General features: G+C 37.4%; 1 protein-coding gene across 3 annotated transcripts in view; it reads left to right on the top strand.

The window, feature by feature from the left end:
- WWP1 (WW domain containing E3 ubiquitin protein ligase 1) overlaps positions 1-24436 on the top strand; it is a 112221-nt gene that overhangs the window by 2735 nt on the left and 85050 nt on the right. For all 3 annotated transcript variants that reach the window (XM_017521794.2, XM_017521795.2, XM_017521797.2), the window contains exon 2: positions 22569-22661. The gene's annotated coding sequence lies outside the window, so the exon portion shown is untranslated. The remainder of the gene's footprint in view (positions 1-22568; positions 22662-24436) is intronic.

Here is a 24436-nt window from a genome sequence, read left to right as displayed (position 1 = left end):
ACTTAAGAAATCTGCTGGCCTGGAAAACTTCCATATGTACCTGTGCTTTGTGGCTATAGTTTTAGGGGAGTCCATGGACCATCTGAAGGTCATCCATGACACCCATCTCAGAATTACTTGGAGCTTTTTTTTTTTTACTCCTGAGGCAAAATTTCTTTCACTCCTTCCAGGCTCATTGCAACCCCCACCTTCCAGGCCTAAGAGATTCTCCTGCTTCAGTCTCCCGAGTAGCTGGAACCACAGGCGCTTGCCACCACACTTGGCTAATTTTTGTATTTTTTTGTAGAGACGGGGTGTCACAATGTTGCTCAGCCTGGTGTTGAACTCCTGAGCTCAAGTGATCAGTCTACCTTGGCCTCCCAAAGTGCTAGGATTACAGTGTAAGCCACTGGGAGCTTTTTAAAACAGTAGAACCTTCAGATTCTTCTATATACTGAGAAGAACTCTTACTGTGGAGAGATGCTGTATATATACAGAGATACAATATTTCATTTTTGTTGTGGTTTACAGTTTATAGTGAATTTTGACTAATGTTATTTACTACTGTATTACAGAAAAAACTAGCCCAGGAGTTTAAATGATTTGCTCAAAGCATCATTCAGCTGGTGGGTAAAGTGGAATCAGGAGATTGTTAACAATGATGGTTTTCTTTCTTGTATAAAGATAATGCAATGGCTTTATCATCAATTGAATATAGTTGCTGCCTTTAAATGACCTTGTCAGCAAGACTAGATAATCCCACAAGATTCCTTCTAGCTCTTAACATTTTGTGATTCTTGAGTCCTAGATTTTTATCAGAGTATCTACCCTCCTTGTTTAATATGTGCATGAGAGCTGAAGTCTGAGGGATGAATTGGGTAGAGAAGAGCAGTTAGCAATGTCAGACCATTCATTTGGATTGTTACTTTGTCTCAATTTGGGCTGAGGGTTAGGGAGGAGACAGGTGATGTAAGTGAAATAAGAAACTTTAAGAACTTTTTCTTCTCTATTCATTTATACCTTACTTCCGAATACTTTTTTCAGAAGACTTTATCAAATAAAAATGGAGACTTTACAAAGTAAATGAAGATTCCTATTCAATTATTTTTGGATGGATTAAGTAGCTAACTAGTATGGTTAAAGCATAGTGTGATTGGTAAACTGTTGACCTTTCTTTACCTATAAGATTATCTCCCTGGTAGTAGGTAATCATAGCATGTTATTACATGTTAATAAACTTTGGTTTCATAATTATTAGAAAGACTGAGTTCTTTTTTACTCTTTGTATAAAAAATATGATATAATTATAATAAGCAATGAATAACCCAATAAATTTCCCTTTATAGTGGTATCCAAGGAACTAGTTACTAATACTTAATGGAGGAAAAATGATAAAAACACATGTATAGATGAATTTCACTGTTTTTGCTGGCATTATGAAGAGTATCTATTATACTGTATGTTAGTATAGCATTTCACATTTTTAAATAGTAAACATATATATATATATATATATATATATATATATATGTTTTGAGATGGAGTCTCACTGTGTCGCCCAGGCTGGAGTGCAGTGGCATGATCTTGGCTCATCGCACCCTCCACCTCCCGGATTCAAGTGATACTCCTGCCTCAGCCTCCCAAGTGGCTGGGACTACAGGTGCCCACCACCATGCCCAGCTAATTTTTTTATTTTTAGTAGAGATGGGGTTTCCCCATATTGGCCAGGCTGGTCTTGAACTCTTGACCTTGTGAACCACCTCCTCTTGGCCTCCCAACGTGCTGGGATGACAGGTGTGAGCCACCGTACCTGGTCTAATGAGTAACTATATTTATCATTTGGTTCTCATGACAAGTGAGAAATAGGTGTGTTAGTAAATAGTCATTGCTTTATGTTTTATTTTTTAAATTTTATTTATTTATTTTTGAGACAGGGTCTTGCTCTGTTGCCCAGGCTGGAATTGAGTGGCAGAATCATGGTTAAACTACAGCCTTGACCTCAGCCTCCCGAGTAGTTGGGACTACAGGTTTATGTTTTGACACCCAGCTAAATTTTTAAAGTTTTTGTAGAGATGGAGTCTTGCTATATTTCCCTAGGCTGGCCTTGTACTCCTTGACTTGTGGTCCTCCCACCATGGCCTTCCAAAGTGCTGGGATTATAGGTGTGAGTCACTGCTTCCGGCCTGCAACCAAATCTTTTTAAGGTTTAGGCTTGTAAGTGGCACAGTATCATTTCTGCCTCATTATACTGAGGTTAAAGCAAGTTACAAATCTAGCCCAGGTTCAAGGGTAGAAATGTGTGAATCCATTTGGGGTCACCAGTGTAACAGATTACCATAAATTTTATTTAAATATAGCATCAGCTTTATTACACCAATACAGGGCTTCCGGAAAACTGTTTTGGAAGCTGAAGCTTAGGCAGCTTACTACTTTTCCCAAGTCTGGATTTTGAGTCTGAGCAGGCCACAGGGAAAACTGAGTCTAAAAAGTGCAAATGACAGCACATGTGGCTTACTATGCAGATGGGAATAGCTGGCACTATCCTTGGTTAGAAAAGAAGAGAACATTTGTGGCCTCTGAGGTTTTTCCTAGTATGCCACTATAATGGGGCAGGATTGACTTGCTTTCTACTTGAGGGCGGTGGGATCTAAGAAAGTACAGGACCCAAGAGTCTGTGCTGCTTAGAAGTAGTGATTTACCCGATCTCATGAATTGGAACAGACAGCATCCCATGCAGAGAAGGGGCCACAGATGGGCAGAGATAGATTCCCTCTGCCCTTGTGATTGGATTTGAGACCTAGAGGAGCAGGGTGTCTTGACTGTCACTCTAGCCTTGACCGGAGTGAGCAACCTGTCCCCTGCCCTCCCCTCCCCCCAATGTCTTGAAAAAGCTTGGGATAAGCTACTCTTCCTTGGAGAGGCATCATTATAGTAGAGAGAATTGTCTTTCCTTCTAGAGACTGAATGGAAATCCTCTCTTATGGAAATAGAATGAGTAAGATGCTGTTTCTCCTTTCCAAGAACTGGTAGATTCATTGATTGCTATCTGTGTTTTTCTTACTTTATCACTTAACCTTATCCACTATCACTTTTAGTCTCAGCTGTATTTTGTTTTATTTTGCTTTTAGTTCTGGTTGGCTGCTAAGTAATGCCATGGTTAAAGGAGAAATGAAGAAAGAGTGTTCAGTTTTTGTTATGTTATAGTCTCCAAGCAGAGTAGTGAAGCATTTCATTTTAAGAATGTAGGTTATTAGTGCATAGCTGCGAAGCATTTTCGAAGCATTTCATGTACACTAAAAGTGGGCCCCTGCATCCTAATGCAAATCTCTTTGCAAATTTCTGAAAATAGTACATTGGCTGTTGGGGGGAGGAGTTTGGTAATTGGGTGTACTGAGAAACATGATTTATAGAAATAGGAAAGGCCAGGGCACAAAGAAAGGCACAGATAAAGTTACATGAAGGTGCTTCTTGATGGCTCTCCTCCCTACCTTAAATTACTTGGGTAGTTAAAAAGCATCCTGGCATTAACAGAATATAGGCATGATAGCCTTTTATGAAACAAGGAAAACAAGTTCTTTTGATAGCCATTCAGTGTACTCATAAATCTGATTGACTAGGCTGGGTGGAAGCAGACTGTTAAATCCTGACTTGAAATTAGGATACTGTGGTTGTGTATTAGCCTCAACTTGCCATGATGTAATACTTTTTGTCTATGTTTAGTTAGACTGGGGAGGAGAATTAGTTAAATGAACCTGTTTTGCATGAAGTATTCATTACCTTAGAAGTAAACAAACTAGATTGCTTTTCTCTTTTTCAGTTTTTAAGAATAGAGGCACTTTTGGTATACAGGTTAAGAGTCATAAAGTCTGTTAGTATTGCTTAATGGCAGGATTGCCTCAGTTTCTCCTTTTGTAAAATGTAAATAATACTTTCCTTAATGGATTTTTGTAAGGATTAATTGAAATAATGTTTATAAAGCAGAAAGCATGGTAGCTAGAACACAATAAGCCCATTATTACAATGAAAATTCAAACAGATATTCACTTTGCTGTGAGCTACTCATTTCTTAAAGACAGTTCTAGCTTAATTTTGGCATGGGCAGAGCTCCTTATCAAATTTCCACCCTCCTCTTTTTTTGAGACAGGGCCTCAAACAGTTCTGTCTCCCAGGTTAGAAAGCAATAGTGTGATCATGGCTTATAGCAGCCTTGACCTGCTGGGCTCAAGCAATCTTCCCACCTTAGCCGCCCAGGTAGCTGGGGCTATAGTCATGCACTACCATGCCCAGCTAATTTTTTTTTTTTTTTTTTGATAGAGATGTTGCCCAGGCTGGTCTGGAACTCCTGGGCTCAAGTGATCCCCCGCCTCTACCTCCCATAGTGTTAGGATTTACAGGCGTGAACCACCACACTTGGCCAAATCTCACTTCTTAATTAAAAAAAAAGTTGCTAAAAGAGTAAGCATGAAATCTGGGATACCGACTTAACATGTGCAGCCCGGGAACAAAAAATCATTAATACCATCATTAGATGAAATATAGCATAGACCAGTGTTTGTCAAAGTACAGAGACCAGATCTCTGATATGGTCCTTGAGAGTGAAGCTTAGGAATCTTCAATTTTTGCAAATATCTCAAGAGATTTTATGTGCATTAGTTTGAAAACTATTGGTAGAAACTGAGTTGGTTATTTGGGGTCCTGGTGTGCTCTGTCAGAGTTCATTTTTCTAGCTAGCTAAAGTATCCCCCCCACTTTTTTTTTTTTGAAAAAAGATCTCATTCTGTCACCCAAGGCTGGAGTTCAGTGGTAAAATCGTGGCTCACTGCAACCTTAACCTCCTGGGCACAAACGATCCTCCCACCTTAGCCTCTCTAGTAGCTGGGAGTACAGGTGTGTGCCAGGACACCTGGCTAATTTTTTATTTTTCTTTCATTCATTCATTCATTTATCAAGACAGAGTCTTGTTCTGTCACCCAGGCTGGAGTGCAGTGGTGCAATCTTAGCTCACTGCAACCTCTGCCTCTAAGGTTCAAGTGATTATTATGGCTTAGCCACCTGAGTAGCTGGGATTACTGGTATGTGCTCCCACGCCCAGCTTTTTTGTATTTTTAGTAGAGATGGGGTTTTACCATGTTGGTCAGGCTGGTCTTGAACTCCTGGCCTCAAGTGATTTTCCCATCTTGGCCTCCCAGAGTTCTGGGATTGATTGCAGGCATGAGCCATCGTGCCCTGCCTAATTTTTTATTTTTTGTAGAGATGGTAGGGGTGGGGGGGTGGGGACGGGGTCTCACGTTATAGCCCAGGCTGGTCTTAAACTCCTGGACTCAAGTGATTCTCTCACCTTACCCTCCCTCCCAGAGTGCTGGGATTAAAGTTATAAGCCACTGTGCCCAGCCCTCAAGTATTCTTTAAGTACACATGTATAATGTAAATACAAAGAAAGCTTAACATCTGAACCTTCCAGATGTTTACAGTGGCCTAAGATAATTGCCAAGGACTTGATCCAAACTAACTCTAGAAACCTGATACAGAGTGATTACAGTGAGGAGTAGACAAGAGAAATGATACTCCAGAGAGGCATCCATTAGACTTCCTTGTTCAAAAAATTTCCTCCATACTTCTGCAAAAGCAGGAATTCTTTTGAGCGAAGCTAATTCTTTTTAAAAAATGCCTACTGAAAGAGTTAAGCTAGAAGTTATGATTCATTGTTAAATAGTCTGATTGCTTTTCACTTAGCTAAGGTAAGCCACTTAAAAATAGAGATTTTTGACTGAAATGTGTCAAATTTTAAATTTGGTCTTTTGAATAGAAAGTAGGTTGCCTAGGGGCATGATGTGTCTCTAGCAGGGAAAACCTTTGCTTAGGATAAGGATGTTGACTTGGAAAGTCACTAGAAAAAGTTTGAATTTTAAATTAATGAAAAAACAAAAACAAATTTCAAGTTGATCTCTAACTCTTACTTAGGGCCACAGTGATGACACCTGCGGGGTACCTCACTTAAACCCTCCTCAGACCTGTGACCAGCAGGACCCAAAATCTGATCCTGTCATCTGAAGATTAGATCTTTAAATTGGGGAATGTTCCTGGAAAAAACTAAAAATGTGATTGAAATAAACATTGGTTACTCTGTTAGTAATTTTGTGGTCAAAAATATGCCAAACCCATGATTTATTTTTTTCTAAATTTGAGTGGAAAGGGTTAGTTGGCATTTATGTTTGAGGGGCCTATTGTTTTATTTTGTTTTTTTTTTTTTTTTTTCTTGTGTTGTGTTTTTTTTTTTTTTTTTTTTTTTTTTTTTCCTGAGACGGAGTCTCTCTCTGTCACCCAGGCTGGAGTGCAATGGCTCAGTCTCAGCTCACTGCAACCTCTGCCTCCCCGGCTCAGGCAATTCTCCTGCCTCAGCTTCCCAGGTAGCTGGGATTATAGGTTCTGGACACCTGGTAGCTAATTTTTGTAGAGATGGGAGTTTCACCATGTTGGCCAGGTTGGTCTTGAACTCCTGACCTCAAGTGAGTCTCCTGCCTTGGCCTCCCAGAGTGCTGGGATGACAGGCTTGAGCCACAGCACCTAGCCATGAGAAGCCTATTGTATTTGTGTTTGTTTTCGCTGTCTCTGTGAGCCCTTTCTTTAGGGGAAAAACAGTAGCCATCTCTTTTTGTCTGTGCCCTGTGAAATATTGTGTCGACATTTACAAGTGAATACCCAACGGAAGGTATATATTATACTTAGGAATACCATTTTTCTAGGTTAAAAGTTTTGCTAATTGTAACTTGTTCTAAAACTTTGTTTGTGATTTAATTTTCCATTCAAATATTGGCTCTTTAGAGCTTGGGCCTTAAATAAAGTAAGACGAATGTAGATTTGAGTATTGGCACTCATGCGCTGAATGCTACTATTTAAGTTCACTTGAGTAAGCCCTAGTTTTATCATATGTATAGTGAGAATAGTAATAAGCCCTAGTTTGTCATATGTATAGTGAGAATAATAATACCCAATTCATAGTTTTATTGTATGACTTAAACCTAGCACTTAGTTTTCAGTACATACTCACTAGGGTGAGTCTTTAATACCTTCTCATTGATGTCAGATCTATTTCAGAATTTTCTTGAATTTTGGAAAGATAATCCATTTCATATACTGTTACGTAAAACTCCCGTGAAGTCTAGGGCAGTGCCTGTACTTTGTTTGCCAGATGCTTGTGTGTGGATAAGTAAGGTTAATAAATATCCACACATCAGGTCAGATTTTGTTGCTAAATGAACTTTCAGTTTTTGGTTGTTTTCTTTTTTTTTTTATAGCTTTTTACATTTTGGATCTGTGGATAAAGGATTGTCCCTGTATTTTGGATTCTAATACTTTCCTCTAAGAATGGAATATCTGATGAAAATTTATACTTTGCAGCGTGCTTTAAAGCGCTTAGGAAGAGTATTTGTAAATAGTGAAATTAACATTGTGTATCTATTACTTGAATAACTTGAAAATATCTTGAAATTGTGTATTTACAACAGAAAATGTGGCAGTACTATATTCCTCTCAGGTTCTTAAATGTAATTTTGTTCTAATCCTTACTGCAGGTATGTGAGGGGCTTTGCTGCATTTCATCTTACAGCATGGCTATCTGACTGAAATGGCTTTACCTACTTTTCTCTGTATTATTGTGAAAGCATAGAAGAAAAATACTGAGAGTTTCTGTGCCTTAGAGTGATTGGGAGTGTGGTTAGCGTGGTGGCGACCGGAGTGGGATGGGGCTAGGAAATTAACAATTACTGGGCATCTTCTGTATTCTAGAAAGAGTTCCACTTTCCCAGAGTTAATATTAAACATCTTTTTTAAAAAGCCTCACAATACTATATTAATTTGGTGTTAGTATCCTCATTTAACAGACAGGAAAATGAGACTCACGTTAAAAATGCGCAGAGTTGAAGTTTGCATGTAGGTCTGTCTGATTTAAAAACTGTTCCCTACATTGCGTTACCAAAATGTGCTCTTCTCAACTCAAAATTGGCTCTTTGGAATTAAAGAGTTAGGAAATCTCCATGGCTGCTTAAATGCTGATAAATTAGAATTCTTAATGTATTAAGAAACAATCAGGATATGTTTTGAGATGAACATAACTTTGAGTCATGATATCCTGATGACCAGCACAGTGTGGAAGAGTGCTAGGCTGGTCTCATCAGCAGTTCTGGGTTTGGCCTGCCATTAAGAAGCTCTGTGTTTCTAAGTAATTCTCTTAATCACCTCTCATCCTCAGCTTCAGCTCTAAGCATTCATGACTCTGCTTTCTGGTGCTTCTTAAATGCAGCAAGTACGTGTATTTCAGGAATGCCAAAATCATAAAAATTTTTGATAAGGGAAAAAGCCTGTTAAGCAAATATACTATTAAAATATCAGTTTGATTCAAGTGACCAATTATGGAAATGTTTGTGCCATTTTGAAATACGAGATTATACATAATATAATTATATGAAGTTTGATCTTCTTAGAGTGAGCGTGTCATGTTGTCCTGATTGCTTTCCCAGAATATGTGGAAATTATTTACTAAACATAGTCTCTAAAAGCTTACCTACTCCATTGTTAATGTGCTCTTGAAGACTTATCTTTTTAAGATAAATTGTTCTTTTTCTCTTAACCTTAAGGAAAGACATTTTCAAAGGCTAGCTTAACAGCTCACAAAACAACCTGACTTAAGTTGATAAAACAAGAGAATAGTAACTTCAGATTGATACAGCAAACTTCTCATTTTAAGGCATGGGTTTAGCTCAGCACTTCTTATTTTATGTTTTATTTCTGCAGTGCATATGTAGTAAAAAGAGCTTTGAGCTCAAGAAAATCTGGCTTCAAATTCAGACTTTTACTAGTTTCATGGCCCTGGGCAATTTACTTCAATTCCTAAAATCTATTTTTTCTTATCTCTTAATGGGAATAATAATGATAATTCTAATGGATAATTAATAATCTTAGTGATAATTTTTTTGTAAACTGACTGATAGGTAATAGCTGAATAAATGTTTACTGTTCTTATATTTTGGAGTCAGTGGCCTGGCTTAGGTTCTGTGTTTAAGACTGGCTGTGTTTTCTACATCACTCAGGTGCCCCACCTAAGTACACTAGGTCTTAGTTGTATCATCTTACCTTTCTACCTAGCAAATATTTACTACACAGCACTTTTTATATGTTGATTCCAAGTTTGGAACCCAAGTTTTAATGTACTTAGTATTATTTGAATTATATTTTCTTCAGAAACATGCAGCACAGGAGTGGGAAACTTGTTTTCTGATTTTACATATATGTATATATATATATATATATATATATATATACACACACACACACATATGTAGTAACAGCTTTGGTAGTTTGGTATAATATGCAAACATAATATTGTATAAGAAACTGAGAAATTATAGGAAATTAAAAGAAAAAAAACTACCTCATTCTTAGTACTGTTACCATTTAGGTCTATGTTTTGTTGATATGGCTAAATTTTAGTAATTCTTTTAAGACAGAGAAGTAAGAATCATCTCCTTAAGGATAAGAAAAATAAAGTTCATCAATGAATGATAAGTAAAAAATACATTTGATTTTTTTAGAGGTGGAGGAGGAGGTGGAGCTGGGAGAGAAAGGAAAATCAGTGTGATAATAGAGTAATGCTGCCAAAGCCCCTTGTTTTTGTCTGTCTTTTAAATAGCAGCTTAGGTTAAAAATTGGAATAGTTGCTACTAAGTTTGATGAATACATTTTCTTTTCTTTCTAATGTTTTCTAGTAAACATCGTAACTGATATCCTTTCCTGCAATGGAGGAAAGCTATCAGCTTCATTTTGGGGAAGTTGGTATAATGTATTTTATTTTTTTAAAAAGGTTCATTTTATGGCGCAACATCACCACCTTGTGGCCTTCTAGAATATTGTTGCAAAGTTGTTTCCACAACTGTAAGCATAAATTAAATTGTTCTCTGATGTTGGCCAACGACTCCATCGAGTTGGTAATGGGTAGCTTTTACTGTAAATAGGGGTGGAGAGTAGAAAATAAAATAATTTGTATACAAGGATTGGAACTTTATAAAGGTATATTTGAGGAAAATAATTGTGTGAATCATTGTGAGTTTGGTACAATTATGGATGGTTTGTTTCTGGATGTTTCATATTTTCATGAAATATGCACTATTTTCAGTGAATAATCCTAAGCTAGAGATTATCAATATGTTCTGTGTTCCAATTCTCATTTAATAAGAAAACTGAGGCCAAGTGAAGTTTAGATGCCCTATCTCAGCCTTTTAATATGGGACTGTTTGTTGTCTAAAACAGTGTTTTCTAAACTGTTGACTCTTGGAGGAATATTTTGTACATGAATTTTTACACTTTTTTCTTTTTTTTATATGACTGCTAACGGCCAAATATTTTTCATTTTGATGATAATTTTAAGGGGAAAAAATCAGTATGAAAAGTATGATGGTTCATTTAAAAGAGCATCTAGAATAAATAGGCCATTTGGTTTTACTGCCCATGTTTACTTAGTTGTTTTGGGGATTTGGTTGACATTAAGTATTCTTCCAAGCTATGAGGGAAGCAAGGTGGATACAGTGGTGAGGATTTGCCCTGGCACTCTTGGAATTCAGTATTCAGTGAGATAAATAAAGCTGTTTTGATGACAAAAGCTTATTATCAGGGATTCTGGATAAAAGTAGCTATAATTTGTTTTGTGTTAGGCATCATGCAAAGAGCTTTAGGTACTGTTTTTTAGTCTCACCAATTTTAGAATTTTGCTTTGATTTTACAGGAACAGTATATATACACACAAATAAGTATCTGTGGAAGCCCTAGCATACCATCGATAATTTTCCTTGTAAAGTATTAGCAATTTGGCTGCTATAGGTCCCGTGGACTTTTGTGGCTTGGTCTTGGTATCCTACCACCATTTGTCACAATGTTTCTGTGGGAAAATTTGTCTTAAATTTTAAGAAGCCATCTTTTCCTTAAACTTTTGGAGTCTAATGATAGATAGTTTGGGTATTAGTATTAGTATACTATTTCTGAGTTGTTTGGAATGTTTAATTAGGGCTGGGGAGTATCCAAGTGTAATAAGCTTCTCCCTTGTTTATGTTCTTTTATTTGAATATTTAATAAGTCAAACTTGCATTTTAGTCCTTTACTTTTATATTGGACATTTTTCTGTTGAGCATTTGTTTTGGGTTGTGGAGATGAAATATTGGGGAGGTGAATAAGGACTTGAATCTTAGAATTAGGGCAGAGATGGAAGAGGATGTAGGTGGATATTGTCCCACTTGCATAGTATTTTCTTAATGATATTTTGATTTAAAATTTCAGTTCTGTTCTGTGCTATACAGGTATTTTTTTTAACCTAACAACTCTAGCCATCTTTTATTGTTGTTTTACCAGTTAACATAATAATATATTGTTTTATTGTGTATCTTCATTTAACACACATTTATTGAGTTTGTTGTTGTTGTTGTTTTGAGACATGGTCTAGCTGTCACCCAGGCTGGAGTGCAGTGGTGCCATCATAACTCACTGCTGCCTCAAACCCCCCAAGCTCAAGTGATTGTCCTACCCTAGCCTCCTAAGAAGCTGGGACTACTGGCAGACACCACCATGCCCAGCTAGTTTTTTTTTTTTTTTTAATTTCCTTTATTTTGGGTATATATAATTCCATTTGTTTGTAGAGACAAAGTTTCACCATGTTGCCCAGGCTGGTCTTGAACTCTTGGGCACAAGTGATCCACCCACTTTGGCCTCCTAAAGTGCTAGGATTATGGGCATGAGCCACCATAACTGGCCTATTTATTGAGTATTTAGCAGGGGCCAGACATTGGACTAGAGGCTGGAATTATGATGAAGCATAGTAGTAAAGGCATTTACAGTGTAATGGGGGAGATAAAGAAAAAAACATGGTTGGAGTGCTCTGAAGACACATAGCAACTAGTTCAAAGTTGAAGAGATGACACCTGAGCTGACAGATGATTAGAAATGAAGTGGAGGAGTAGTGGGAGGAACATGCGGAAAGTTGTTGGTATCCAGATCTGTATGAGAATCACCTAGAATGCCCAACACAGCCCCCAGGTGATTCTGCCATGCAGCCAGATTGGGGAAAATCGGCAATGAATTAGAAATATGTGTGAATAGTGAACTTTTTTTTCTGGAGAATCATCTTTTTTTCTCTACCTAAATTTTAATGAATGGAAGTAAGAGAGGGAGTGTGTATAAATAATGGATTTGAATGACCAGAACTAGTTTAATAGTAGTTGTAGTGTGCCCCTTTCTCTTCTGGAACCTGTGCTCTAAACAACTCTTAACAGTTTCATTGTTTTTAACCATGAACTAGTAAAATGTACTGGAAGAAAATTCTTGTCCATGGGGATTGGTGCCACTACTCAGCTGGGCCTTAGTCATATACCTGATAAAACAGTGAATTTTGTCTATTCTTATTGATCGTTGTATTCCCAGTGCCACAAAGAGTGTCTCCTCCTTCACTGGAGAAATTGGAGACATTTTCTCCAGTTAAGGTTTAACATTTCCTTAACTTCCTTTCCAGACATTTTCAAAGACACCTGCACCTGCAACCATCCTTTTCTCTCTCAAATCTCAGAGTAAGAGCGGTTTTTGTCTATACCTTTGTTTAATCTCAGCCAGTTCTGCTTTCTGAAGGATCTTTTTTTAGTGGTCATCATCCAGCAAAAGACTGCAGCTTCTGCTTGCCTGTAAACAATGCTCAGGTCTCTTTCATCGTTAAAAACAATCCTCTAAACATCTTTTATGCTTATGTTTCTCTTTTGTAGTCAGAATAATCTGAAAATAAGTTTCTGGCTTTTTTTTTTTTTTTTTTTTTTTTTTTTTGCTTCGTAAGGCACAGGCCCTCTCCTTGCTAAGGGCCTGGTAGCTCTCATGTTGTCCAGTAAACAATTTGCTCTTTTTACTGATCTTACTTGGTGGGGTTGGCCACTGTTTCCTCCTCCTTGAAATTCTTCCTTGAAGTTTTCTTTTGGTTTTCCTCACCCCTTTTCGTAGTTCCTGTCTGCTGTCCAGCCTTTTAGCCCTGGGGTTACCTAGGTTGTGCCTTATGTAGTACACCTTTCCTCAGTAAGTGTACATACACTGGGTACCCATCACAGCATGGTTGGCTTTCAGTTTACTGTCAGTCTCTGCTTATAGGAGGTCATGCACACCTTTACCTCCAGCATATATCTCTTTGCTGTGCTGTGTCTCAGTCAGTAACTATTAGGGGCCTTTCCACAGCCAGGCTAGCATAGGTTCTAGGAAAAGAATGGTGAATAAGGTAGAGTCTCTGTTCTCAGGGATCTTGTCTTGGCAGAGGTGGGCATATGGATAGAAGTGAGGGGGCAAAATATATGATGATAAGTAATGGAGAATTACTAGGACAGATAAAATAGGGTGAGGCGCTAGAGTTGGCCTACGGTGATCAGGAATTCTTTTTGAAGAGATCATATGTAAGTTGAGTCCTAAGACGGAAAAGGCAGCCAGAAGACTATGAGATGGAGCAGTGAATGCAAAGGCTCCTCAGCAGCACTCAAGGTAATTAGCTTGAGGAATGGCAGGAATGGAAAAAGAGAAGTAAGAGGTGGGGCAGCAGATCACATAGGCATTTATGAATTTGGATTTATTGTAGTTAAAATGAGAGAACATTGGAAACAGAGTTATCATGATGTATCCTGCTTAAGAAGGATCACTCTGACTGCTGGATAGAAGATGGATCCAGGGTGGGAGTGAAGAGTGGGCAGGGAGACCATTTAGGAAGTTGTGTTTAGTTTAGATGAGAAATCATGGGCTTGGAGATAAGAGTTGTAGTGGTGGTGATGGTAAGAAGGAATTGGCCTAGGCAGAAATCTGGGAGGTCTTAAATGTCTCCCCTTCTTTTACCCCTGCATCTCAGTCCACCAGTTATTATAGATTCTGCTCCTTAATACCTCTGCTTCCTCTTCTCTTCCCCTAATTTCAGGTCATTTTCTGCCTAGACTACTTTCAGGCTACCCTCAAAACACTGCCAGGGGGGTTTTTCTAATGCAGAAAAGGTAGGGTTCCATGTGGCTTTCCTGATACTCTCATGGTATAATTTCTTTCTGCCTTAATAATTTTGTGTCTTACGTTTCTCTCCCCATATCCTTCCTAACAGAACTACTTATTACCTGCTTATGTTAGTCATCTCACCTCTCTGGGCACAAAATGTCTTGAAAGCATGTCTTTCCTTTCCACGTCCTTTTTTCTTTTTTTTTTTTGAGACAGAGTTTCACTCTTGTTACCCAGACTGGAGTGCAATGGCGCGATCTCAGCTCACCGCAACCTCCGCCTCCTGGGTTCAGGCAATTCTCCTGCCTCAGCCTCCTGAGTAGCTGGGATTACAGGCACGCGCCACCATGCCCAGCTAATTTTTTGTAGTTTTAGTAGAGACGGGGTTTCACCATGTTGACCAGGATGGTCTTGATCTCTTGACCTCGTGATCTACCCGCCTCGGCCTCCCAAAGTGCTGGGATTACAGGCTGAGCCACCGCACCCGGCCACGTCTTTTCTTTTGTATGTACCTGCTGCACTGGAGTCCTCCACAACTCATCTCAACTGTTACCATTTCTCAGAATTATTTCCTGATAGCTCTTTACCTCTTACCTCCAAGTAATAGTAAGGTGCTCCTCTTGCTCTGTGGTTAGTCTCTGCACACCCCTTTCTGTCGATGAACTCAAAGTTGAGTTAGTTGTCTGCTACTAAATTTTAATCTCACTGAGAGCAAAGAGCATATTTTATATGGCTTTTGTATTTCTAGTGTTTAATATATCACCTGAAAACACGTATATATATATAAGCTGAAAAACTTCATTCAAAAAATTGTTAGAATGCCTAATGCCTTATTTGTTTGATAATTGATCAGCTTTTTTTTTTTTCTTTCCTTTTTGTCACATGGTAAATTGATTTACTAGAAAGTTAAAATTAGAGACTTATGCTAGTATTTTTCAGGGAAAGAATGGAGGCCATGTCAGTGTTGATTGAGTGATTGGATTGTAGTATGATGGTACAGACAGGTCCAGGAGAAAGTAGGTGTGAAATGGCCACTGTTTGGCTTTGGAAGGGGAGCAGAGATATTTCAGTAGAGTGGTGAGAGCAGCAACCAAATTGCAAGGGTAGAAGAGAGGGTGAGAAAGAAGCTTCGGCATTCTTTTAGGAAGTGAGTTCATCACAGGAATGTTTTCTCCCTTTTTCTCGTTGCTCCTATTTTTTAAAATAATACATGAGCCCCAAATCTGTTTGATGACCAAAAGAAGAGGGGTTAAATGAGGGAGGAGAAGGGAGGGAAGGCATTATTCTAGAAGATGACAGTATGTAGGTATACCACTTCAGAAAGTAGGAGGGCATATTTAATTTCAAAGACTTAATGCTAGGACAGGATCAAGTGTAATATCTTTTTACAGAAATTTCCATCAGAGATTATTTAAAACAAAAGTTGGGTTAGTATCTCAAAAGCATCTCAGTGTTTAGAATTAACTGATATAAATTATGTAAATATATCAGGACTATATGTATTTTTCTGTAAGTGAATTATTTTCATTATCGAAAATTGTTCCTTATATTTAATATAATTTAATATTGTTTTTCTCATGCTTAATAATTTAGCATTTATATAGTACTCAATAATTCACAAAGTACTTATATCATCTTACCTTGAAGGTATCAAAAAACAAAATTATAACAAATTTAGTTAGAGATCTAATTGGCTTTTATTCACAATTCACGAATGGGGCAGCCATTATTCTACAAAATAGAATGAAAACTTGTGCTGGGTAGTGGCAGAACACTGGGTTTCGTAAGATGGGGACAAGGAAACAACAGAAAAAATGCTGACTGGTTAATGTCAGGGTACTTTTTTGTAAAGATTAAAGCAGAGGGGACTTCCTTATTATGTTGACTCAGGCAGACTGTCATCTGTTTTCAGGGAAAGCTGACCTGCTTTGTCTATCTGCTTCCTTGAACTTTTTGTTTGATTATGTAGCATTTAGTATGAGTGACTTCATTTTGTCTTGGTCTGGTCTGTTGGGGCCTAGTGCAGGAGCTTAGTCCAAAATCAATGGCTTCCCATAATTTTTGTTTAACAAAGCCATCTACTACTGAAAGAGGTTAAATTAAATTGTATGTCTATGGGCCAGGCATGGTGGCTTATGCCTATAATCCTAGCACTTTGGGAGTTTGAAGTGGGCAGATCACTTGAGGTCAGGAGTTCGAGACCAGTGTGGCCAACGTAGTGAAACCTCATCTCTACAGAAAATACACAAATTAGCTGGGTGTGGGCGCCTGTGGCCCCAGCTCCTCAGGAGACTGAGGCAGGAGAATTGCTTGAACCCCGGAGGTGGAGGTTGCAGTGAGCCGAGATCACATCATTGCACTCCAGCCTGGGTGACATAGTAAGACTCCATCTCAAAAACAAAAACAAAAAAAATTATTTGTCATCTTGTGATTTTATTTATCAAGCATTTATTATGTGCCAGGTAGTATTTTTAGTGCTTTTCCAATTTTAACCCTGTGAGGTAGTTACTGTTATCATTCCCATACGTATAAAAACTGAGGCACTGTGAGGAAAAGGAGCTTGCTGGAAGTCAAACATAGTCCGGTGGAGCGGTGTTTTGGACTCAGGCAATCTGGCTGCAGAATTTGCTCTTAAGCGCTACGATGCTGCTTCTTAGTAAGTGTGGGTACAGAAATTCAAATCCAAATTCAAAGTAGACTCTGGTAAATGATAGTTTTCTATTTTAAAGAATTTTTAGTTCCTCCTTCCCCTCCCCAAAATAATTGGACCACCACCAGACTTTGAAAGTTTGTAAGTGAAAGTTTAGTTGTCAACAGATTTTTTACTTGGGTTTCTTAGAACTTCTAACATTACTAGAAGTTTAGGGCTTTACGTTAAGTTTTCAGTAAATGTAATTTTTAAGAAATTGCTAACCTCTGATTTAGAAAAGAGCAAAACCAACACTTCTGTCAGCTCAGAATAGAAATGGCTTTGCTATTTGATTTTCTGGACTGACCTATACTTTGGTGTGTCATAGTTACTGCTAGCATAGCCTCTGGTCTTCTGTCCACAGTCTATTATTAATTACGTTAAAGGACAAACTTTAGCTGAATTAAATTTAACAGTATTTAATTCAGCAAAGAATGATTCGAGAATCAGGCAGCCTCCCAAGCTAGAGTTGGCTCAAAAACTCCAGTGTGGCCCTGGTGGAAGCCGATTTATGGACTTAAAAAGGAAAGTGATGTACTGCAAGCGGAAGTGAGGTACAAAAACAGGCAGATTGGTTACAGCTTGGTGTTTGCCTTATTTGAACATGGTTTGAACTGTTGGCCACCTTTGATTGGCCAAATTCAGTGATTGGCACAAGAGTAGGCTACAGTGTGTTTACAACTCCATTTAGGTTATAGCTCAATATGTACAGAAAAATCTTTAGTCTGAACTTAATATGTAAGAAGGCAGGTTTAGGATGAACTTGGTTTAACAATTACTTATTACTTTTTTGGGAAGGAATTTTCATTCTGTAAAGATAAGACCCTGTAAATTTTGCTGGCTCAAATTATATGTGAAACACATTTTGCTTGAAAGGGTGGTTGGTTATTCTTTGGGTACGTAATTGTAATTATTTTCTCATTAATTGGGACAAGAACCCTAATAAGAGGAGCGTATTAAATTGCTCTGATCATATTTTCTGCTATGACTGAAGCCTTGCTGTTATGCAGGGCTATTTAGAAGGCAAGGAGATAGATGGAATTTAAAATACTAGAAAATGTGTTTCATTAGAATTAATGAGAATGAAAAGAGAATTGGGTTAAATAGTTTCACTAGCTATTGGACTTGAATTTCTGTAAAGTGAATTTTATGTGTTGGTTGCTTTGAGGGAGAGAAATGAATTAGTATTCATTATGTAACTAATAGTTTAGAGTAGATTTGTCATTGAATAATTTTGAGAACAAGGCTTTCATATAGCTTACAAATTGTTAAAATTGGCATTAAACAGGGAATCTACAGAAAAATCAAGATTTGGTGCTTCAAACTCAAAATTGTGATATGTATGGTGCATTTTAATGTAAGAATATTTTTTTGCTTATGTTACATTAGACATATTAATGAGAGGTGAATTTTGAGGTAACTTACTGTAAAGCAGAAGAATTTTCTGTGTAGTTGTTTGAGAGGAATAAAACTTTAAAAATAAAAAATATTTCAGTGCTTTAGGAGGCTGAGGTAGGAGGCTGACTTGAGCTAAGGAGTTCTGGACTAGGCTGGGTAACATAGAGAGACCCCATCTCTACAAAAACAAACAAAAAAATTAGTCAAGTATGGTGGTGCGTGCCTATAGTCCCACCTACTTGAGGGACTGAGGCAGGAGGATGGCATGGGCCCAGTAGTTAGACACTGTAGTGAGCCATGATTATGCCACTGCACTCTATGCTGGGCAACAGAAGTGACACCCTGCCCCTAAATAAGTAGATAAATAAATAAAAAAATAAAGTAAAATTTGAAATACAACTGAATATAAACTCATGTTCTATAAGAAATGAAATGGCTGAAAAATAGGAAGAGATTGCATTTATGAAAAGGAGATGTGAGATATATCTGAAAAAGAAAAGTCAAGAAACAAGGCCCAGATTTATGTTGCTGTAAAAGAAGGTGTAAAAATTAGAGGGTAAGAGAAAATAGAACCAAAAGACTCAGGAAAAATTAACGTATTAACGTTCATTAAAAATTAATGTATGAAATCCCTCTGGTTAAAGATCTGAAATTGGGTCATAATGAATAGTAAGAGTTGGAGGTTAATGCTAACTTAGGAAATTGGGAATCTTGAAGAAAAATACATTTTTCTCAGAAATACTTCCTAAAGGGACATATACTGTGCACTGAAAGGAACTTTCAAATTGACTAAAAATACAGAAAGATGGAGGAAAGATAGTCGAAGTTATTAGATCTTGAGGTTGGATAGGCATTTTTCAGTTAAAATAAACACCCAAATTAAATACAGAGGTTAATAGGTATCTGTAGATTCCATGTTTATTTGTCCTTTGTCTGGCAGATATTGCAAGTACTCTTCAAGTCACTGGAATGGTACAGCTCAGAAGTGCTATTCGGTTTTACTCTGCAGCACACTTGTAAATTATCAGGACATTCTTGTGTTTTGAGTATTAGTGGATCAATCAGTGATATTTATAGGGAAGGGTCAAGTGCGGACAAGAAAGCTTTATTTTTTGGCTGGTCACAGTAGCTGATGCCTGTAATCCCAGCACTTTGGGAGGCCTAGGTGGGAGGGTCACTGGAGGCCAGAGTTTAAAGACCAGCCTGAGCAAATAGTGAGACCCCCATCTCTGTTTTTATATAAAAATCTTTAAAAGAAGTTCAATAGCTTCTTTCCCAAATAGTTAGATGTATACATTGAGAACACCAAGTTTATTTGAAGGTAGAGGGAAAGGCACAATAAAGACAGAACCTGAGAAGAAAAGCCCAAAGGGAGATAGAAATGAAAAGCAATATTAATGTTGCACCGGTAAAAAGGGAAACAATTGTACTTAGCCTGTTTTCTTGACATAACGCATATGAAAATTTGAATCTATGAAGTGCTATGCAAATGTAAAGTATTAATGATATTGCCAGTAGGTCCCCTACTGTAAAGGAGTGCTGGAGAGTGCTAGAGAGACTGTAGTTCCTGAGTTAAGTGGACCAATTCTAAGGGGAGAGTATAGTGGTAGAGATAACTGTTGGGAGATTGTGAGCAGAATGGGACCCATCAAATCCAGTTTGGGGTCATATGAGCTAGTGAATGGAACAGAGATCAGCAAGTTACAGGACAGGTGAGTTGTTGGCATAGACACAAAGGCTTTGATGACATGGGGTATGATGGTATGGGGATGATAGTTGATGGCATGGGGTAGGGAAGAACAGTAGCACTAGTTGGAAATGCTTTGATTAGAGAGATCAGTGGTGATGATATGGACAGTCTGTTAAAAGAAAATGATTCAGAGGGCTAAAAGACCCTGGGTATTGGGAACGCCTCTTACTATTCCCCCTTCCCTTCCCCCAACATGTAGTCCCAGTGATATGATTTTGAGCCCTAGTGTTGAGTAGTTCTTATCAAATTGGTTTTCCTTTCTGAATTTGCAGGTCACATGAAAATGAAAAATCCAACAGAATTACACTTTTTTATAACAGGATTCCACTAGAAAAGTTTCTCTGAGATACATCAAAAGAGCTGTCTAGGCAGTTAGAGCCATTACACTGTTCACTAAGATTATCAAATATCCCAGTTTGCCCAGAACTGAGAGGTTTCCCAGGACACAAGATTAAAACCTGACGTTCCTGCGTAAACTGGGGTGAGTTGGTCACTCTCCTGTTTACTGTCATTTTATAAATTCATTGAAAGGACCAACAGTATTCCTATGTAGAAATAATATTTCTATATTCCTATATATAATTTAACTTAAAATCCTCTATTTTGTAGTTTATATTTTAATGAAATATTTATTTTATGCTTTGGCGCTGCTGAATCTTACCCATATCGAGGGGAGATTGCATGGTTCATCCATTTTTATCTTTGCCACATTCATTGAGTTTTAAATTTTGTACTTGATAAAATAGTTTTGCCTAGATGTAAGCTTTCTAACTTTTTAGGCTCCACAGTTATTGGACTACACTGCTCTTGTTACATACCATCCTATCTTGTTATTGAGTTGTCATTTCTCGTATATTAATACTGTCTTCAAAATTAGACTCAGTGCCAGAACTTTGTCTTCTACCATTTCTGTATGCTTGCCATGCCCACTTTATAAACTAGGCATCCAGTAAGTATGTTTATTAATTGATCCAGGCAGATGGATAATGTGATAGTGTTTATTTGACTTTTCAAAGCCTTAACACTGCAAGTGTGCAGAATGAATCAGATCTATTCTAATTGGATGGCTTGCTTTTGTTTCTCTCCTTTCTTTCTTTCTCTCTCTCTTTCTTTCTTTCTTTCTTTCTTTCTTTCTCTCTCTCTCTCTCTCTCTCTCTCTCTCTCTGTCTCTCTGTCTCACAATTTTGCTTCTGACTTAGGAAAGACATTTTGAAGTAAGCAGGCAATTAAGATAAAGCTTCTAAATGAGTATTTGATCTATAAAGTTCTATCAAAGAGTACTGGAAATGTAGTTTATTATCTACACTCAGGACTTTTTTTCTGTTCTTTGCAGTTGAATAATAGTGAACCTTTATACAAGTCTGTGGCATTTTTAAAGTGTTGAGCTGACATAATTAGTTTAGATATTACTGACCATACCCTCTGAGCATAGGTTATGACCTAAAACTCAGACTTTGTTTATTCTTTTGCCAACCCTGCTTTCTAAATTCCTGAACGTAAATTGATTGTACAGTTTTTCTGTTTTCTCATATCCTGGACCAACGACAACTGGATAAAAGTCATACCATTATGCAGATTGTTGTCCCTGAGGGCTTGTGATCAGCACAGTATTAATATGGCTCAGCAGAAGTTGATCATCCCTCTCTCATTCTGCTCAACATTCATTCCAAAATATGTCCTCTGTAAACAAACCCATTGTCTTCCCTGGATGTTAATACCACTTACACAAACTGTGACTCCAAGATATTTCTTCTCCATGGACCTGTTTCCTCAACTGCGTACTTCTCTAACTAGCTGTCTATTATACCCAATTGTTAGCAGCTTTCTTTTGAACTGCACATCCAAATGAAACTTGTATTTTTAACTTCCTTCTTCCACAATAAAAACAATAACTAGTCTTTATTCAGTCTTTACTTCCTGCCATATACTCGAAGTGTTAAGTGTTTTACATGTATTATCTCATTTAATTCTCATTGTAACATGCGGTAGATGACTTTGTTTTTCCTAGTCTACTGGTATAGGAAATGAGCCATGGAAAAGTTAGCTTGGTCATACATCTCTGAAGTCTCAGAACTGGAAATAAATTCAAATAGTCTTAGTCCTCTCTCTATCCTGGTTGGGGAGCCATCATCCAATCCACCCAGACAATTAGGTGGGAAATTTTAGTTTTTCAGATTCTTGGTTTTTTGTAACCCTCAGCTATCCTGTAGTCATCTGGTTAAATACCTTATATGTATCCTGAGTTTTTTCTTTCATACTGCCTACCAGTGCTTTAGTTCAGATAGCTCACTGTCTCAAATCTAGCCCCCACGGCTTCCAAAGTTATTTTTCCAAAATGCAGTTCTCATCACTGAAACCATCAGGATAAACGTTAAAGTCCTATACATGGTATATTTTAAATACAATGTGAACCATTCCATAGGATCCTATGCAGTTTAGACCCTCTCTGTTTGCCTGATCATGTTACACTGTCCTTATGTCCCACTGTCCACCATGCAAGCCATTCTCTGGGTGTGTCACACTTTCTGTAACTCTCTCTTGAAAAATTATACACTTCAAGATCCAGTTCCCTCAGAGGTTATCTTCTCTGTGATCCCTTTCTTGATCTCTGTAGGCTGGATTATCTGCTTTCTCTTGTGTGCCCCAGATATAGTACTTTACCTTTTGCATCTATTTTAGGAATTATCACACTGAAAGCTATTTATTTGTTTACAGGGTTGTCTCCTCACAGACTATGAGCTCCTTGAAAGAGCGAATCGTGTCTTACTCATCTTTGTATCTCCAGTGTCTGGCAGTTCCTGATACATAGTAAGTGATTAGCCATTTTTTAAAAACTAAGACTGCATTTAATAGTCAGACTTCATAAATTTTGATAGTTAATTATGTAGACCTAGTAATATGTTGTCATAAAAAATACAGCTGTAGACTTCTAACACTCCTGAGGCTCAGTTTCCTCATCTGTAAGATGGACAGAGTGCTTCCCTCCTCAGACAGTGTTACTGTGGTGTTCAGATGAGAGAATATATGACACTATATTATCTTTTAAGTGCCATACAACTTTATTTTATTAAATGAAGTGTGGAGAATAATTGTCGAAATTGATTAATTTTATTTGCCCTGTCTCTTCCCTTTTAAGTCAGGATGTTAACATTTTTGAACCATCTCTCATGGTTTTCAGTTTAAATTTGCAGTTACTGGTTACCAGAACATGTGCTCTTAAGTCTGGGGATTGGGTGATATGAAAGAGTTTATATAGAATAAAGGGAAAAATAGATTGGGGGTAGGGATCAGGGTACAGAGAGAGTTCCATATAGTAAAGTGAATAGTTTTTTATCTGGTTGGCACTGTTCCCCAGTCTGCACAGTATTATAAAGTTTTAAAATTCTTCTCAAATAAGTAATCTATGCCTCTTGCCTTTATTCTTAGTAGTTATCTTTCTGTTTAGTTCCCTAATAAGGTCCTTTGATTTTTTTTTTAATCTACCTCCAAATGAATTACGTCTTCACCTATCCTTAGGTCCCTCATTTACTGCCTAGAGGAAGAATTGTCTTTTTCTTGGAAGACTAAACCTTACTGTATCTTCTTCTGTGCCTTCCATACGTCCTTTAAATTAAAAAAAAAAAATGTAATTTGAATGTACCAGATTATATGTAACATATAGAAGTCAATAATAAAAACCTTTTGTGAACCAACCCCTCAAATGAAGAACTAGGTCAATACTAATGTGGTTAAAGAGCTACCTGTGAAGACCTCTCTGATTCCATATTCTTATCTTTTCCCAGCCCCTAAAATAACTGCTATCCTGAATTTGTTTCCATCTTTTCTTTTTAAAATACCACAAATATGATTGTTTAATTTGAGTTTCATAATCATGTTTGTAGGCTTTTTAAAGCTTGCACATATGGTATTTTATTATAGAGAAAAATCTAATTTACAAATCTTTATACATTTCAAGGAAAACATTTAAACATCATAAAAGATGTTTGAGCAGACATAAGAATAGACAGAAATATCTCAGTAGGCAAATTCAAATTTATACAGAAAGTAATTGTGGAGACTTATTTTTGGACTCTGTAGGTATTGCTATATCATTGACAAATAAACATTTCTGTATACTAGTTTCTTCATTGTGTGCAGAAATGTTTCCGTAACATTCATAGAGTATTCCTTGGAAGAGTGACAACTTGTTATTTGGTGGCCATTTGGACCTTAGCAGTTCTTTACTGGGCTTCCTGCAATTGTTTGTTGGACAGACTCTTGAGACTGAGGATCCACAGTACCCCATGTTTGTGGATTTCTTTTTCAATCATGGAATCATGGAGTTTTCCAAGGAAGTGCATAATGAAAGATGAGGTCATGATAACCATCGAAAGAATTCATTTCTTCTTTGTCATTAGGAGTTGGAAGAATTTCTTCATGATTTCAGTCTCAAATGTTAAATCATGGAGACAGAACTGAGAGGAAGGTTTTAATGCTCAGAACTCATCTATCTTTTTTCTTTTCTACTTACTGTTGTTTTTCTTAGATACATTCATGTTGTTGCTTATAGCTGTGTTCATTCTTTTTTTTTTTTTTTTTTTTTT

This window comes from Cebus imitator, unplaced genomic scaffold (genome assembly GCF_001604975.1).
Source record: "Cebus imitator isolate Cc_AM_T3 unplaced genomic scaffold, Cebus_imitator-1.0 Scaffold22, whole genome shotgun sequence".
Lineage (NCBI taxonomy): Eukaryota > Metazoa > Chordata > Mammalia > Primates > Cebidae > Cebus > Cebus imitator.
Note: the sequence above shows the minus strand (reverse complement) of the source record. Positions and strands in the feature narration are given on the sequence as shown.